The following is a 16,883-nucleotide window of genomic DNA, read 5'->3' on the forward strand; positions in this document are numbered from 1 at the left end:
ATCTTATCTTGGTTTTAATTCACATTTCATAATGGCTAATGGTGATGAGCATCTTTTATGTGATTATTTGATTTCTGTTTATTTGCTTTAGTAAAATATCTATTTAAGAATTTTGTACATTTGTTAGTTGTTGCTTGGCTTCCCTGGTGGTTCAGACAGTAAAGAATCTGCCTGCAATGCAGGAGACCCAGGTCCAATCCCTGGGTAGGGAAGATCTCCTGGAGAAGGGAAGTCTACCCACTCCATTACTCCTGCCTGAAGAATTCTATGGACAGAGGAGCCTCTTGGGCTATAGTCCCTGTGGTCATAGAGTCAGACATGACTGAGTGACTAACACTTTTTCAGACTTTCACGTTTATTAATTGCATTATTTCTATTTTTACTGTTGAAGGCACACTAGGTTTCAGAAAAAATCATTAAATAGGATTCACTAAGCTTACTGGATAAAAATTAAGCAATAATTTATGACAGTCAAGGCATCCTGTTAAATATCCAACTCCTTTTTTGCACTAGTGAAAAAAAGAGAAAGCCATCCAACATGAACAGGAAAATGGTTTCAGCAGACTTACCATTTGAGTGGTATCCTCTTAGAATGGGTCTTATAGCTAGATGCAAACTCACCATAATGTCAAAAGAGGCAAATTTATATATAATATACGTTTTATATAATAATAAGTGCTGTAACATTCTTATTGGAGAAGGCAATGGCACCCCACTCCAGTACTCTTGCCTGGAGAATCCCATGGACAGAGGAGCCTGGTAGGCTGCAGTCCATGGGGTTGCAAAGAGTCGGACACGACTGAGCGACTTCACTTTCACTTTTCACTCTCATGCATTGGAGAAGGAAATTGCAACCCACTCCAGTGTTCTTGCTTGGAGAATCCCAGGGACAGGGGAGCCTGGTGGGCTGGCCTCTATGGGCTCGCACAGAGTCGGACACGACTGAAGTGACTTAGAAGCAGCAGCAGCAACATTCTTATGCATGATGATCTGTAGTATTTATAGAAATGTTATATATATATATATATATATATACACACACACATAGATACATATATAACATAATAAGAATGGTAATTATGCAGTGACTTATTCCCCATTTTTGTCTGAAAAGTACTTTTTTTTTCTTATTTAAGAGTGAGTGTTCCTTGACAATCTTATTTAGCATGATCCTGTTCCAAAGAGAGAGAGAGTAAGGTGTCTAAAGAGAAATTTGAATACATTTACTACAATTTTAGTTCTTATTACTGAAATTCACTATATATTACTGAAGGGAGTAATATATCGAGACAGTTGGCAGATAGAAGGTTTTAGGAATTGTAGTTCATGGCTCAGCGGCTAAAGAATACATCCGTAACGCAGGAGACACAGGTTTGATCCCTAGGTCAGGAAGATCTCCTTGAGGAGCAAAATGGCAACCCACTCTAATATTCTTGCCTGAAAAATCCAGAGGAGCCTAGCAGGCTACAGTCCAAAGTGTTGCAAAGGGTTGGACATGATGAGAGACTAAGCACACACAACAAAGGCCACATGCAATTTTGCAGCTTAAAGATACGATGTTTAAAACTTTTATGTATCTTCTAAGGACACGTATTTCTATACGTCATAAATTTTTATTGAAATGGGCTTTTGTTATTATAATTGTTACTACCTTCTTATGGGTAATTAAGCTTAGTTTTCACACGTATTTTCTTTAGAAGGGCATTATGCCAAAACTATTACTATTGCTAAAGAAACAATGTGTAAATGTCCCTTGTGAAAAGCAATCTTCAACATATAACAACATTCAACCAAAATGAATCCAGACAGGAATGTGCATGTTTTTTGTCTCATTAAACACACATTTTTGGTGGTATATATTTTGAAGCCATTGTTTTAACATAACAGAGAATCTAATCTCACCAAGTCATATACTGGGTAGCCCAATCAGGTGGCCAGAGGTGAAGAAATGCTGCTGTCCAGAAAGCAGGTGTAGTTTAAAAATCTGGAAAAACAAGATACAAGAGACTAATGTTTGGTCTTTACTTCAAGAGATTAATGGAGCCCCAGATGGCAATCTTTGGCTAATATTTCAAAAAAGTATAGATAAAGTCCATTGTTTTTATGAACCATATCATAAATTTCTTTCCTGTCAATTTAAAATATATTAGCTGCTAATGGATAGAAAACAAAAAAAAATTAAATGTCAAGAAATAATTTCTAGGGGCTACCCCATGTGAATCAAAAGTTTGGGAAGAAAAGAGTTAGAGAAATAAAAGGAGGAAATATAAAAATCGCAAGGAATTTTGTAATGGTATAATCCTGCCCTTGTTAATAAACACTGAGTTCACAATGATACACATGTTTACTGATATTTCATTTGAATATTACTGAAGGTTTAGCTCTGATTTAGAACTCAGTGCATGAAAGCCTTTCCTTTGGTATTCTGATTGGAGTTATTCCACATGAGGGTATAGTGGGTTAAATAACCAATGTTTAGTGGTTCTCTGAAATCTCTAGATTTTTTAGCATCAGTCTGAGATAAGCCATAGCAGTGTTCATTTCTTCAGTCATTCATTCAATCCCTCTGTCACACATTATTTAACTGCTAATGAGCAGTTACTATGCCATAGAATCAAGGAAAGCCAACAAGTACAGGTGTGGATTAGTAAGCAATTATGTACATAAATAATCTTGCATATTTGCAGTATATTTGAGCCAAAAATCTTAGCAGACTGAATTCTGTTGTTGTTTTTGTTCAGTGGCTAAGTCAAGTCTGACTCTTTGTGATCCATGGATTGCAGCATGTCAGGCTTCCCTGTCCTTCACTATCTCCCAGTTTGCTCAAACACATGTCCATTGAGTCGGTGATGCCATCCAACCATTTCATCCTCTGAAATGATGCACATAACACTTTTATTCATAAAGAAGGATTATTTTTAGACATAGAGTATTGAAGATAGATTAATTTGCCTAGTATATACCTAAGCACAATAAATTTTGGTTTATTATTTTAAAGTATCTAAAAGTACATTTTGGAAAGATATTCCCATCTGAATGCAGAGTTCCAAAGAATAGCAAGGAGAGATAAGAAAGCCTTCCTCAGCAATCAATGCAAAGAAATAGAGGAAAACAAGAGATTGGGAAAGATTAGAGATCTCTTCAAGAAAATTAGAGATACCAAGGGAACATTTCATGCAAAGATGGGATCAATAAAGGACAGAAATGGTATGGACCTAACAGAAGCAGAAGATACTAAAAAGAGGTGGCAAGAATACACAGGAAAACTGTACAAAAAAGATCTTCATGACCCAGATAATCACGATGGTGTGATCACTCACCTAGAGCCAGACATCCTGGAATGTGAAGTCAAGTGGGCCTTGGAAAGCATCACTATGAACAAAGCTAGTGGAGGTGATGGAATTCCAGTTGAGCTATTTCAAATCCTCAAATATGATGCTGTGAAAGTGCTGCACTCAACATGCCAGCAAATTTGGAAGACTCAGCAGTGGCCACAGGACTGGAAAAGGTCAGTTTTCATCCCAATCCCAAAGAAAGGCAATGCCAAAGAATGCTCAAACTACCGCACAATTGCACTCATCTCACATGCTAGTAAAGTAATGCTCAAAATTCTCCAAGTCAGGCTTCAGCAATACATGAACTGTGAACTTCCAGATGTTCAAGCTGGTTTTAGAAAAGGCAGAGGAACCAGAGATCAAATTGCCAATATCCGCTGGATCATCGAAAAAGCAAGAGAGTTCCAGAAAAACATCTATTTCTGCTTTATTGACTATGCCAAAGCCTTTGACTGTGTGGATCACAATAAACTGTGGAAAATTCTGAAAGAGATGGGAATACCAGACCATCTGACCTGTCTCTTGAGAAACCTGTATGCAGGTCAAGAAGCAACAGTTAGAACTGGACATGGAACAACAGACTGGTTCCAAATAGGAAAAGGAGGATGTCAAGGCTGTATATTGCCACCCTGCTTATTTAACTTCTATGCAGAGTACATCATGAGAAACGCTGGGCTGGAAGAAACACAAGCTGGAATCAAGATTGCCGGAAGAAATATCAATAACCTCAGATATGCGGATGACACCACCCTTATGGCAGAAAGTGAAGAAGAACTAAAGAGCCTCTTGATGAAAGTGAAAGAGGAGAGTGAAAATGTTGGCTTAAAGCTCAACATTCAGAAAACTAAGATCATGGCATCCAGTCCCATCACTTCATGGCAAATAGATGGGGAAACAGTGCAAACAGTGTCAGACTTTATTTTTTTGGGCTCCAAAATCACTGCTAATGGTGATGGCAGCCATGAAATTAAAAGATGCTTACTCTTTGGAAGGAAGGTTATGGCCAATCTAGATAGCATATTTAAAAGCAGAGACATTACTTTGCCAACAAAAGTCCGTCTAGTCAAGGCTATGGTTTTTCCAGTGGTCATGTATGGATGTGACAGTTGGACAGTGAAGAAAGCTGAGCGCTGCAGAATTGATGCTTTTGAACTGTGGTGTTGGAGAAGACTCTTGAGAGTCCCTTGGACTGCAAGGAGATCCAATCAATCCATCCTAAAGGAGATCAATCCTGGGTGTTCATTGGAAGGACTGATGTTGAAGCTGAAACTCCAATACTTTGGCCACCTCATGCAAAGAGTTGACTCATTGGAAAAGACCCTAATGCTGGGAAGGATTGGGAGCAGGAGAAGAAGTGGACGACAGAGGATGAGATGGTTGGATGGCATCACTGACTCGATGGACATGGGTTTGGGTAGACTCCGGGAGTTGGTGTTCGACAGGGAGGCCTGGCATGCTGTGATTCATGGGGTCGCAAAGAGTCGGACACGACTGGGCGTCTGAACTGAACTGAAAAGTACATTATAAACTAGAAGTTGTTAACTTCTTAACAGAGGAATGTAGAGATTTGTAATGATTCTCTGATAACTACATGCAAGTAGATAAAGCACTGATAATTAACCTCATCACACTATATTTTAAGTAATAATTTTCTCAGTGCTGCAATCACATGCTTGTTCTGAAGGCTGTATATCATGGGATTGAACATCGGAGTCACTATGGTGTAGAACAGAAAGAGGAGTCTGTCAGTTCCTGCAGAATGACTGGCTTTTGGTCTTGAGTAGATAATGACAGCAAATCCGAAGAATAACACCACAACCAACAGGTGAGAAGAGCATGTGGAGAAGGCTTTAGTCTGTCCTCTGGCGGTTGGCAACCTCAGAATAGTGGAAATGATTTTGCTGTAAGAGGCAAGGATCAGCATAAAAGGTACAGCAACAAACAACAGAGCTACTGCATAGACTGAGAGCTCATGTGCAAAAGTGTCTCCGCAGGCCAGCTTCAGAATGGGGGGAATGTCACAGAAGAAGTGGTTAATCTAGTTCGAACGACAGAAACTCAGAGAGAAGATCTGGCACATTTGCCCTGTCTGCACTGGGATTCCACTGACCCAAGGAGCCCACAGCCAGCTGGAGGCACGTCTTTGGGGTCATGACCAGGGGATAGTGCAGAGGGTCACAGATGGCCACACAGCCGTTATAGGCCATCACCGCCAGGAGGAAGCACTCAGTGGTTCTGAGGATAAGGAAGAAGCACATTTGAGCACAGAAATGCTTCTGTCCTGAGTCCAAAGGTTCACCAGAATCCTAGGGAGAGTGACGGACATGTAACAGATGTCCAAGGAGGAAAAGTTTGCCAGGAAGAAATACATGGGTTTGTGCAGTGCAGGGTCAAGCATAGTTATTATTATTATAAGACTGTTTCCAATAAAGATAATGATGTAAATGATGGAGAACACCCCAAATAATAGCCATTGAAGGTTTGGAAGGTCAGAAAACTCCATGAGTGCAAATTCCATCACTTTGGATATGTTGTCTTTTGCTTCCATATCTTCATATTTCACCTGTGGGAATGATCCAATCAGAGGTACTATTATTTCACTTTCATTAGGTCTTGTTTTCTTATTTATAAAACGGGATGTTGCAGCTTTCTATTTTTCAATTTCCTACAAAAACCAAACCTATAACACCAGGTACTCTAAATGTGTGATAAAGTATGTTTTTCATCATTATTAAATCTATCTGTAAATTAAAAAAAAAACTTTTAATCTTTCTTTTCTGCTATATACAATATTTAGTTCTGAAGATGCAAAATTGTAATTTTGCTATTCATCTGAACACTCAAAATTACAAATTCTGAATTTAAGTTCCTTTGTGAAATAACTTGATATTTTCATTTGAAGTGTTGTTCTTTTCACTTCTCCATTCTGTTTTTCATTATCAATTCAAATTTTTTTTTTTTTTACTCTTTTAAATGTCCTAAGCAATATAAATAGTTTTAGGGATACATAAAGTTAATTTTTAAAAATCAGTTTTTTTTCAGTCATATTTCCAACATCTTTTTAACTTTGACATTCTGCATATTTAGCTATTTTATTATAAAACAAAGTTCATCAGCTAACCTCTCAATATTTTTGAATGGTATTTAATTTTTAAAACTATGTATTTCAATATAGTGTCTACAAATTCAGCATTGATAATTTTTATTCAGATTTTTCTGCTCAAAGAATTCTAAGCTGGTCTTCCTGTCCAGGAACTCTCATAAGGGTAAGAGGCATGTTCATATAGCATTTATATTCATTAAAACATTCAAACTAGAATGTTCACCTGTCACACACTTACTGTAAGAAATACATCCACCACAACAGCTATCTGAGAGCCTCTTAAATTACAAAGGACTTCAGTAATTGCAACAATTCTGCTGAATACCTTTAATTAATTAATTGTTTTGTTTTGTTTTGTTTTGGTCCTATGTGAGTGTTAGTTCATGCATGTGAAAGCCTTGGGTTGAGATTGTCCATCTTTAAGTCATCTTTTTTCTTTGCTATATCTAGGTTTTAAGCTTTTGATCATCAGTGTGTCTTTGTATGCAATCTGTATTATGTTTCTTCCACAAAAAGTGACTTACTAACTTCTTGAATTAATAATTAAAATGAATCAACATGTTTGCTTTGTCAAAATAGTCCTCAACATGTAAACAAGGATACTTACCCAAAATTCAAATTGACCATCCTTCCCTCCTGGTACAGCTCAACCATGCCTTCTCTGCATATATGTCTGTGTGTGAGTGTGTGTGTATTTAGAAATTGCACTTTTTTCACTTACTTTTGCAAAATATCAAGTTATTTCATTATTTTCAGTATGTCATACATAGCTCTCATGGTATGTGTTAATTAATTTGGAAGTCCATGGAAACAGTCACTGCAAAGAAGAGGCACACCTATATCCATATTCTAAAGTGTTTTAAGTCATAATGAATGATCAACATTTTGGCTACAGAAATGTAGACACACATGGGGCAGAAGCAATAGTCCATCAAAACTGTGGGCTTCCCGAGGAATTCTGTGACTTAGAAAAAGAAAGCTAATAACATTTATCTATTTAATTCAATGTAGGGTATATTACTGGAACACTGATTAAAATTGTTTTTTGAATTAATTTCCAATCTTTTTAGACTGGCTTACATCATGCACCTACATTTGAAGAGCTGTTAATGTTCAGAAAATTCCACCTGCTTGATTTTCTCTATCGTATCTGCTCTTTATGTAAGGTCTTCTCTGCTTCTTTGGTCCTGTCTCTCAATTCTTTCTACTGTTCAAGTAGGGTAGTACATTTGAAAATCATACTGAATCTAAGGTGCCAAAAAAAAAAAAAAAAGAAAAATCAAGAATAACAGAATTTGATATTAAGAACATAGTGTTCCACATTTACTAAAATCCTTTTTAGCTTCAACTTTTTGTCAAATGGGACATTTTGTTAAAATCAATGGAATTATCAATGCAAAGTCATTTATAATGTAAGACATATTGCAATTATTCAAATCCCATCCAAATCATACTTAATCTAAACTCAACCTCATCAAAATTACTTTTCTCAAATCTCATAGCATAGCTGCTGGTTTCTGATTTCTGGAAACCTTTAGATGCTTTTATTTCTACAACTCAGAAAGAAAATTACTAAATGATTCAGCATACATAGCCACTTTTGTATTTACTCAAATAATTCATGTTTATTTTTCTGACCTTTCCACTGCAATGTTTATCTTTGGTGTGAGATTTATGATTAACATATACACCATCTATCATCAAAATGTATAGGCAAGTTTAAAAAATCAAATTGAAGACAGGAAATACAAATCTAGAATTTGTGATTACAATTCCGAAGCCTGTATCCTTAGGATAAGCATGTAAATATAAAAATGAAAACATTCCAATGTCTCATTATTATTTTCCATTTCATTTACCATAAAATTTAAATTTAACAAGTATAGAGTCTCTTTAATAATAGGATGCAAACCCATTTTAGGAAAGTTCATTTATTATTTTTCTCTTTAGTTATATACAATTAATTTTAATGGAATAGCCCCAGATTTAATACATGAAAACTACCTAAATATATGTGCAACAAAAAATCACTACAAGTGTTAGCACTTAAAAAGATTATAAATGACAAAAATGTTGAAGAGGTCAGTAATCATTGGTATATTAGCCCAGATGTTACAAAGTATTTTATTATTTCTCATTTGATAATATAATGATGACAATCAGAAAAGTATCAAAATGCTATCTGAATTTGATTTGAAATTAAATAGCAACAATTACTTTTTTTTTAATTTTCCAAAATGAGTATTCTCTTGCTGATGCTAAATACATACATATATATGCAAAAATAAGTTGATATTGGACAAAAATGATCCACACTTAGCTGTTTGAATTGTTAAATATAATGCTTCCCCTTATAGGTAGAGTTAAATGACAGAGAACATGACAAAGATTTTTTGTTTGTTTGTTTATTTTGACAGTTGAGAAATTCACATTTACTTGAAATGAGGTTAGTCAGCACCTAAAATGTATTACACTGACATAATAGATAAAGCCCTTTATATAGGAGATATTATTTGCTCTTGGGAACAGCTCCTTTCCCAGCTCACTTTCTATCTGAATAAAACAATTTTGTCTGCCACTCGAGAAGTTTGGAGACGGCAATGGCAAACCACTCCAGTACTCTTGCCTGGAAAATCCCATGGACTGAGGAGCCTGGTAGGCTGCAGTCCATGGGATCGCGAAGAGTCGAACACGACTGAATGACTTCACTTTCACTTTTCACTTTCATGCATTGGAGAAGGAAATGGCAACCCGCTCCAGTGTTCTTGCCTGGAGAATCCCAGGGAAGGGGGAGCCTGGTGGGCTGCCGTCTATGGGGTCGCACAGAGTCGGAAATGACTGAAGCGACTTAGCAGCAGCAGCAAGAAGTTTTGTGTAACAACCAAAATCATATCTGTCCATACCGTGCCTTTTCAAAACTCTCTACTTCTCTAACAGCATTTTTGTGATTGTTAAGGAATATAAGCATTGTAAAAGCAGACATTTACATATTGCTTATGATATAAAATAAAGATTTTTTAAAAATGCAATTGCACAGTGTCTCAAATTAAAGAGAAGTTTATTTTTCTGTCATTAAAATTTAGAAATAAGGGTCTTCCATGGTAGTAGAGTGGATAAGAAACTGCCTGTCAATGAAGGAGACACAGGTTCGATCCCTGGTCCTGGAAGATTCCACATGTCACGGGAGAGCTAAGTCTGCACCATGACTACTGAGCCTGCACTCTAGAATCTGCAAGCTGCAACTATTGAAGCCCATGCTCCTCAGAAAGAGAAACCACCACAATGACAAGCTCCATTACACACATATACACAATCACACATAGACACTCACTCACAAAATGTAATGGAAAACAATATTAGATTTAACTATAAAAAGCAAGAATACTTTTATACTTTATAAAGATTAATGATTAGAAAGATGAAAAATGTATTTTAGAAACATTATGTCCATACATGGAATGGTATCACTATTCAAGGTTTATATATTTACTCACAAATTTTGTTATATTATTTTGTGATTTTTTATTTTATTTTAATTCTAGCCATTAAAGTACATGTGTATCATAATTTTATTTTAATTTTAATTTGCATTTCAAAATGCAAATGCAAATGCTGAAGATAGTGAGCAAGTTTTGTGTTATTATTTGAATTCTGTGTATCCTTTTAGTAAAGTATCTATCAAAGAGTTTTAGTCTCTATTACAGTATCTATCAATTTGTTGATTAGGTTGCTTCTTCTCTTGCTACTGATCTTGGGGAGTTTTTGTATTGTCTATATACATTTCACTTTTTTGAATATGTGATTCACAAATACTTCCACACCTCAGTTTTATATTAATGTTTTGTTGAGACAAGAAGACAACTTATTTTCTCCTTATGAGTCCCATTTTACATATTTAGCAGACTTAATCTTAATAATACAATTTTAGTTATAAGAACTTGTTATGACTCAGTTGTTCAAAGGAAAGACATTGAAATAACCACGGATCAGTACTGATGTAGCTACTATTAATCACAAGCTCTTGAATTAATTTTTCCTATTTGGGGATGCTATTTCAAATAATCATGAAAGTGTCATACTTGCAGTGAGCCAAGTTTTAAAGAATCTGCAAAGCCTACAGATTTAACAATGATTTTGAATATCAAAGATCATATAACAGCAGAACAATGTTGATGACAAAGTTAAATATTATTTTAAAAATAAGGTATTTGCCTAAAAAAACGCTTTTAGATCATCAAATGTCTGACTGTAAAAAGTTATATTTATGAAAAACAAAATAACAGAAACATGCAACTGCCGGAGTCCAGCTCCAGCAGCCAGGGAATTGGCCTGAAGGGATGAGCGATGTAGGCAGAGAATGATGCAGCCTCTGACTCAAGGTACAGGTGCTGCTACTGCTAAGTCGCTTCAGTCGTGTCCGACTCTGTGCGACCCCATAGACGGCAGCCGACCAGGCTCCACCGTCCCTGGGATTCTCCAGGCAAGAACACAAGGTACAGGACTGCATGTTTATTTCAAGCATCAGGTTTTCTTTTATACTTTGACAAAAGCATTAGGTCAGAGGTTTGACATCTCCAGTTCCCCCTCACCCAGATTTATTGTCTCCAGAAATCATTGTTGCCCTTCAACCAGAGTTCCTGCTTTAGCGATTCTCTCAGAATCAGGTTTACTATCTATTATCTACTTTCTCTTAAGTATCCTATGTTCAACTTGTGACTACATTGTAACTCATGCTTATCTCTGGGCTGCACACCACATTCCTCAGTTTATTTCTTATCTTTCTAAATCCTGCTAGCGGCCTAGTAGCCTAAGTTCATTATCTCCTAAAAAGGCTTCTAGCTATTAGTATCTCTAAAATTCCTAATCTCTATAAGCTATAGTAAAATATGCCAACACTACAACATTCCTTAAACTTTTAGCTTCTAACTATTCTTAATTATTCCTAAATCCTAAACTCAGCAAACTTCTTTTGCCATAAACATTTCCCTCACAAGCAGGTCTCAGATAACAATCTTTCCCATGACCTCAAGCTGCGACCTACATGCTCATCCTGGAACATTCTTTGTAAAGATCCTTGAACAAATGTCAGTAGTTAACTTTATGGGTTATTTCCTGGGCATAACTGCAGAAGGCTTTATGCTTTCTCATGCTCCTCGCAAGAACAATAAGCACCTTAACACTATTTCCAGTCAACTCAACTGAAGGAAGGAAAGGAAAAGTCAGAATCACAAGACCTAACTTCTTCATCCCGGGACCGTGCCTGCGGGATGAGGAGAGGGGGTTGGGGCTGTGCCTCCATTTTGTCAGTAATGCCTAACGCGGCTCCCAACATGCAACACTTTTCTTTAAAATATCAATAGATCGATAGATCTTTCTAAAGTTAGACCTTTCTTGCCAATCTCCCATTGACACCAGGAAAATATTAAAATATTACAAAATAATAGTGAAACGTGTCTGTATCTTCAGCAGTCCATATCCCAAGAAGTTCATATATCAGATGAGAGTGTGTTGAGTACACGCATACCAAAGCAAAGCATCCTTGAAACACCGAAGTACTCAGCCACAATACACACATGATCATCATTAAAATCTACAAACAATAAATGCTGGAGAGGATGTGGAGAAAAGCGAACACTGTTGCACAGTTGGTAGGAATGCATGTTGATATAGCCACTATGGAGAACGGTATGGAGAATTCTTTAAAAAAAAAAAATTAGTAATAAAACTACAATGTTGTTGTTCAGTCACTCAGTCATGTCCGACTCTTTGAGACCCCGTGGACTGCAGCACGCCAGGCTATCCTGTCCTTCACCATCTCATGGAGCTTGCTCAAGCTCATGTCCATTGAGTCAGTGATGCCATCCAACCATCTTGTCCTCTGTTGTCCCCTTCTCCTGCCTTCAATCTTTCCCAGCAATAGGGTCTTTTCTAATGAGTCAGCTCTTTACATCAGGTGGCTAAAGTATTGGAACTTCAGCTTCAGTCGGTATCAGTCCTTCCAATGAATATTGAATACAACAACCAGTGGGAGCTGTGGAATGCTGGCCTAAGTCCTTTTGAAGGTCACCATTACTGTCATTACCCCTACCATAGGCCAAACTACAGAGAGGGAACAACACTCCACCCATCAGCAGAAAAGTGGATTAAAGATTTACTGAGCATAACCCCACGATCAGAGCAAGATCCAGATTTTGCCACAGCCAGTACCTCCCAGCAAGAAGTTTCTACAAGCCTCTTACCCTTATCCATCAGAGGGAAGACAGAATGAAAACCACAATCACAGAAAACTAACCAAACTTATCACATGGATCACAGCCTTTTCTCACTTAATGAAACTATGAGCCATGCCCTGCAGGGCCACCTAAGATGGACAGGTGGAGAGTTCTGACCAAGTGTGGTCCACTGGGGAAGGGAATGGAAACCACTTCAGCATTCTTGCCTTGAGAACCCTATGAACAGTATGGAAAGGAAAAAAGACATGACACTGAAAGATGAATTTTCCAGGTTGGTAGGTGCCCAATATGCTACTGAAGAGTGAAAAAATAGCTCCAGGAGGAATGAAGAGGCCGAGCCAAAGTGGAAGCAACACTCAGCTGTGGATGTGTCTGGTGGTGAAAGTAAAGTTTGATGCTGTAAAGAACAATATTGCAGAGGAACCTGGAATGTTAGGTCCATGAATCAAGGTAAATTAGAAATGGTAAAACAGGAGATGGCAAGAGTGAACATTGACATTTTAGGAATCAGTGAACTAAAATGGATGGGAATGGGTAAATTTAATTCAGATGATCATTATATCTATTACTGTGGGCAAGAGTCCCTTAGAAGAACTGGAGTAGCCCTCATAGTCAACAAAAGAGTCTGAAATGCAGTATTTGGGTGCACTCTCAAAAATGACTGATCTCTGTTTGTTTCCAAGGCAAACCATTCAATAGCATAGTAATCCAAGGCTATGCTCCAACCACTAATGCCAAAGAAGCTGAAATTGAATGGTTCTATTATGACCTTCAAGACTTTCTAGAATTAACACACCCAATATATGTCCTTTTCATTATAGGGGACTGGAATGCAAAAGTAGGAAGTCAAGAGATACCTGGAGTAATAGATAAGTTTGGTCTTTGAGTACAAAATGAAGCAGGGCAAAGTCTAACAGAGTTTTGCCAAGAGAATGCAGTGGTCATAGCAAACACCCTCTTCCAACAACATAAGAGACGACTCTACACATGGACATCACCAGACGGTCAATACCAAAATCAGATTAATTATATTCTTTGCAGCCAAAGATGGAGAAGCTCTATACAGTCAGCAGAAATAAGATTGGGAGCTGACTGTGGCTCAAATCACAAACTCTTTATTGCAAAATTCAGACTTAAACTGAAGAAAGTAGGGAAAACCACGAGGCAATTCAGGTATGACCTAAATCAAATCCCTTATGATTATACAATGGAAGTAACAGGTCAATTCAAGGGATTATATCTGATAGAGTGCCTAAAGAACTATAAATGGAGGTCTGTAATGTTGTAAAGGAGGTGGTGATCAAAATCATCCCCGTGAAAACTTCCATAAGACCCAGCAATCTCACTCCTGGGTATATAACCTGAGAAAACCATAATTCAAAGAGATATGCAGAACTGTTTACAATAGCCAAGACATTGGAGCAACCTAGATGTACACTGACAGATGAATGGATAAAGAAGTAGTGGTACATTTATGTAATGGGATATTACTCAGTTATAGAAAGTAATGAATTTGTGTCAGTTCTAATTAGGTGGATGAATCTAGAGCATGATATATAGAGTGAAGTAAGTCAGAAAGAGAGAAACAAATAATATTGTATATTAATGCAAATAAAATGGAATCTAGAAAAATAGTAATGATGAATCTATTTATTTAAGCCTGTGAAATAAAACACATTTATTTACTTCACAGAGCACTTCTGGTGGGGTGGTATGACTAGTCTTATACTTTTAAAATAAAGACATTGGAATGTCAGGTTCCTTATGCTTTCCTGCTTTCCCATTCTTAGATATGACTTCTGCACTCTTCCAAGGATGAAAGATGGAGAAGGAAATGGCAACCCACTCCACTATCTTTGCTTGGAAAATCCCATGGACAGAGGAGCTTGGTGGGCTGCAGTCCATGGGGTCGCAAAGAGTTAGGCAAGACTGAGTGACTAACACTAAGGATGAAAGTAGTGGAAACAAAAGACTGAACACCTGTTGACATCTATCTTCATGTTACTAGCCAAAATTGAGTCATTGCTTCATACTCAGCTGGAATGGAGGCTGATAAATTGAATATTTCAAATCCTCATAGTACCGCTGAATTGGTTATGAGTTTGAAGTTTTGAATTTGTATATCCTGAGCAGATCTACACCATCTCTTATATTATTTTCTGTGAACATCATTATTTTCTGTGTATTAGTTGTCTCTTGCAGTTTTAGTAAATTACCACAAACTGAGTGCCTTAAAATTTATTATCTTAGAGTTCTGTAGATGATAGGTCGAAAGTGTTGGGAGGGCCACATTCTTTTTTTATGCTCTAGTGAGTATTCTATCTTTCTTGTTCAATTAAATTATTGGCAGAATTTACTTCCTTGAGGTTGTCGGACAGAGGACTGACTCCTTGCTGGCAACTGGTCAAATATCATGCTCACTTTCTAGAGATCAGGACAATCCTTGCTCTTTGTCCCAACAGATTTTGGAGCCAACAATGACAAAATGAGCCCTCCTTTTCTCTGCTCCATCTGTGATAACCTATTTTTTGAATATTGCTTTTCTTTCTCTTCTTGTTTTTAAGGCTTATGTGATCAGATTGGTTCTACCTGAATAATCTCCCCATTTCAATGATTTATGATATTAATCATATCTGTAAAGTCCATTTTGTAGTGTACTTGTTTCCAGGGATTCTAGTTCATCTCACCAGGAGAGATATCTATAACAATCTCCCAATGAAATACCATGACTGGCTTATGTGGTCTTCATTTGATTGAACCATTAACTTCCATAAATTATTCTCTGATACACCATAAAGGTACATCCAGGGATGAAGCCAGTTAGGTTATAATTAAAACTAAAACTAGAGAATGGAATAATTGCCAAAAGAACTGTAGCAGAAGTTCTCAGGGACAGCTACAACAACTCATCTCTTAATGTTGCTGATTTGAGGATGGAATTGGGAAGATGGGCATTAATAATCCTAGTGAGATATGTTCACTTTCCTTGATTATATCAGTCAATGATTTAAAATTTTCAACACTAAAGGAGAGGATAAAGACACAGGAAGTTAGTCCAGACACACTAATGTAATGCAATTGTATGGACTGTGGGTAATTCTGAACATAACTTCTAAAACTTTTCTTCACTTTTATATCCGTATATATTCTCTTTTCAAAATTCAAATTGACATGGATTTAGCTGTTAGAATGCAGTTATGTAACAGATTAAATAACACAAAGCAAATTATTTTGGATCAAATTTGCTAAGTAGAACATGCAAATATGTGCAAAGTAAACCAGTTAAGATGAGTAGGAAGGTACTCTTTATCATGCACTTAGGAAGAGAACAAAGTCTATGAACGCTATTCTTTTGGTTTTATGATTGAAGTAATTTCATGTGAGTTTATAGAGAATTAGCAAATATGCTCCCAATATTATTGGTTTTCTGAAAAATCTAGATTTTTTTGCTAGCAGTCTGATGTTGGCACTAGCAATATTCATTTACCCATTCACTCATTCAATCTCTCCTTCAAACATTCAATTTTCAACTGCTAGTAGTCATTTTCTGTGCTATAGAATCAAAGAATGCCAGCAAATGCAAATGTGGAGATAGAGATAATTATTTAGATAAATAAACTTATATATTTTCCAGTATATTTAAGCCAAAAAACTTAACTGATTCAATTTTGTTTTAGCTTTTTTAATATGTAAATTACTATGTAATTCATCTGGAAGTTCACGGTTCACGTATTGCTGAAGCCTGGCTTGGAGAATTTTGAGCATTACTTTACTAGCATGTGAGATGAGTGCAATTGTGCGGTAGTTTGAGCATTCTTTGGCATGACCTTTCTTTGGGATTGGAACGAAAACTGACCTTTTCCAGTCCTGTGGCCACTGCTGAGTTTTCCAAATTTGCTGGCATATCGAGTGCAGCACTTTCACAGCATCACCTTTGAGGGTTTGAAATAGCTCAACTGGAATTCCATCACCTCCACTAGCTTTGTTCATAGTGATGCTTTCTAAGGCCCACTTGACTTCACATTCCAGGATGTCTGGCTCTAGGTGAGTGATCACACCATCGTGATTATCTGAGTCATGAAGATCTTTTTTGTACAGTTCTTCTGTGTATTCTTGCCACCTCTTCTTAATATCTTCTGCTTCTGTTAGGTCCATACCATTTCTGTCCTTTATCGAGCCCATCTTTGCATGAAATGTTCCTTTGATATCTCT

The 16,883-nt window shown here is 36.9% G+C and overlaps 1 protein-coding gene and 1 pseudogene across 3 annotated transcripts in view; one reads left to right on the forward strand and one right to left on the reverse strand.

Annotated features, from left to right (window-relative positions):
- LOC145507595 (uncharacterized) overlaps nucleotides 1–16,883 on the forward strand; it is a 77,663-nt gene that overhangs the window by 34,956 nt on the left and 25,824 nt on the right. The window lies entirely within an intron of this gene.
- LOC145539542 (olfactory receptor 10AG1-like) lies at nucleotides 1,921–12,517 on the reverse strand (annotated as a pseudogene).

The sequence above is a fragment of the Giraffa tippelskirchi genome, chromosome 1 (genome assembly GCF_054371585.1).
Source record: "Giraffa tippelskirchi isolate mGirTip1 chromosome 1, T2T-mGirTip1v1.2.pri, whole genome shotgun sequence".
Taxonomy (NCBI): domain Eukaryota; kingdom Metazoa; phylum Chordata; class Mammalia; order Artiodactyla; family Giraffidae; genus Giraffa; species Giraffa tippelskirchi.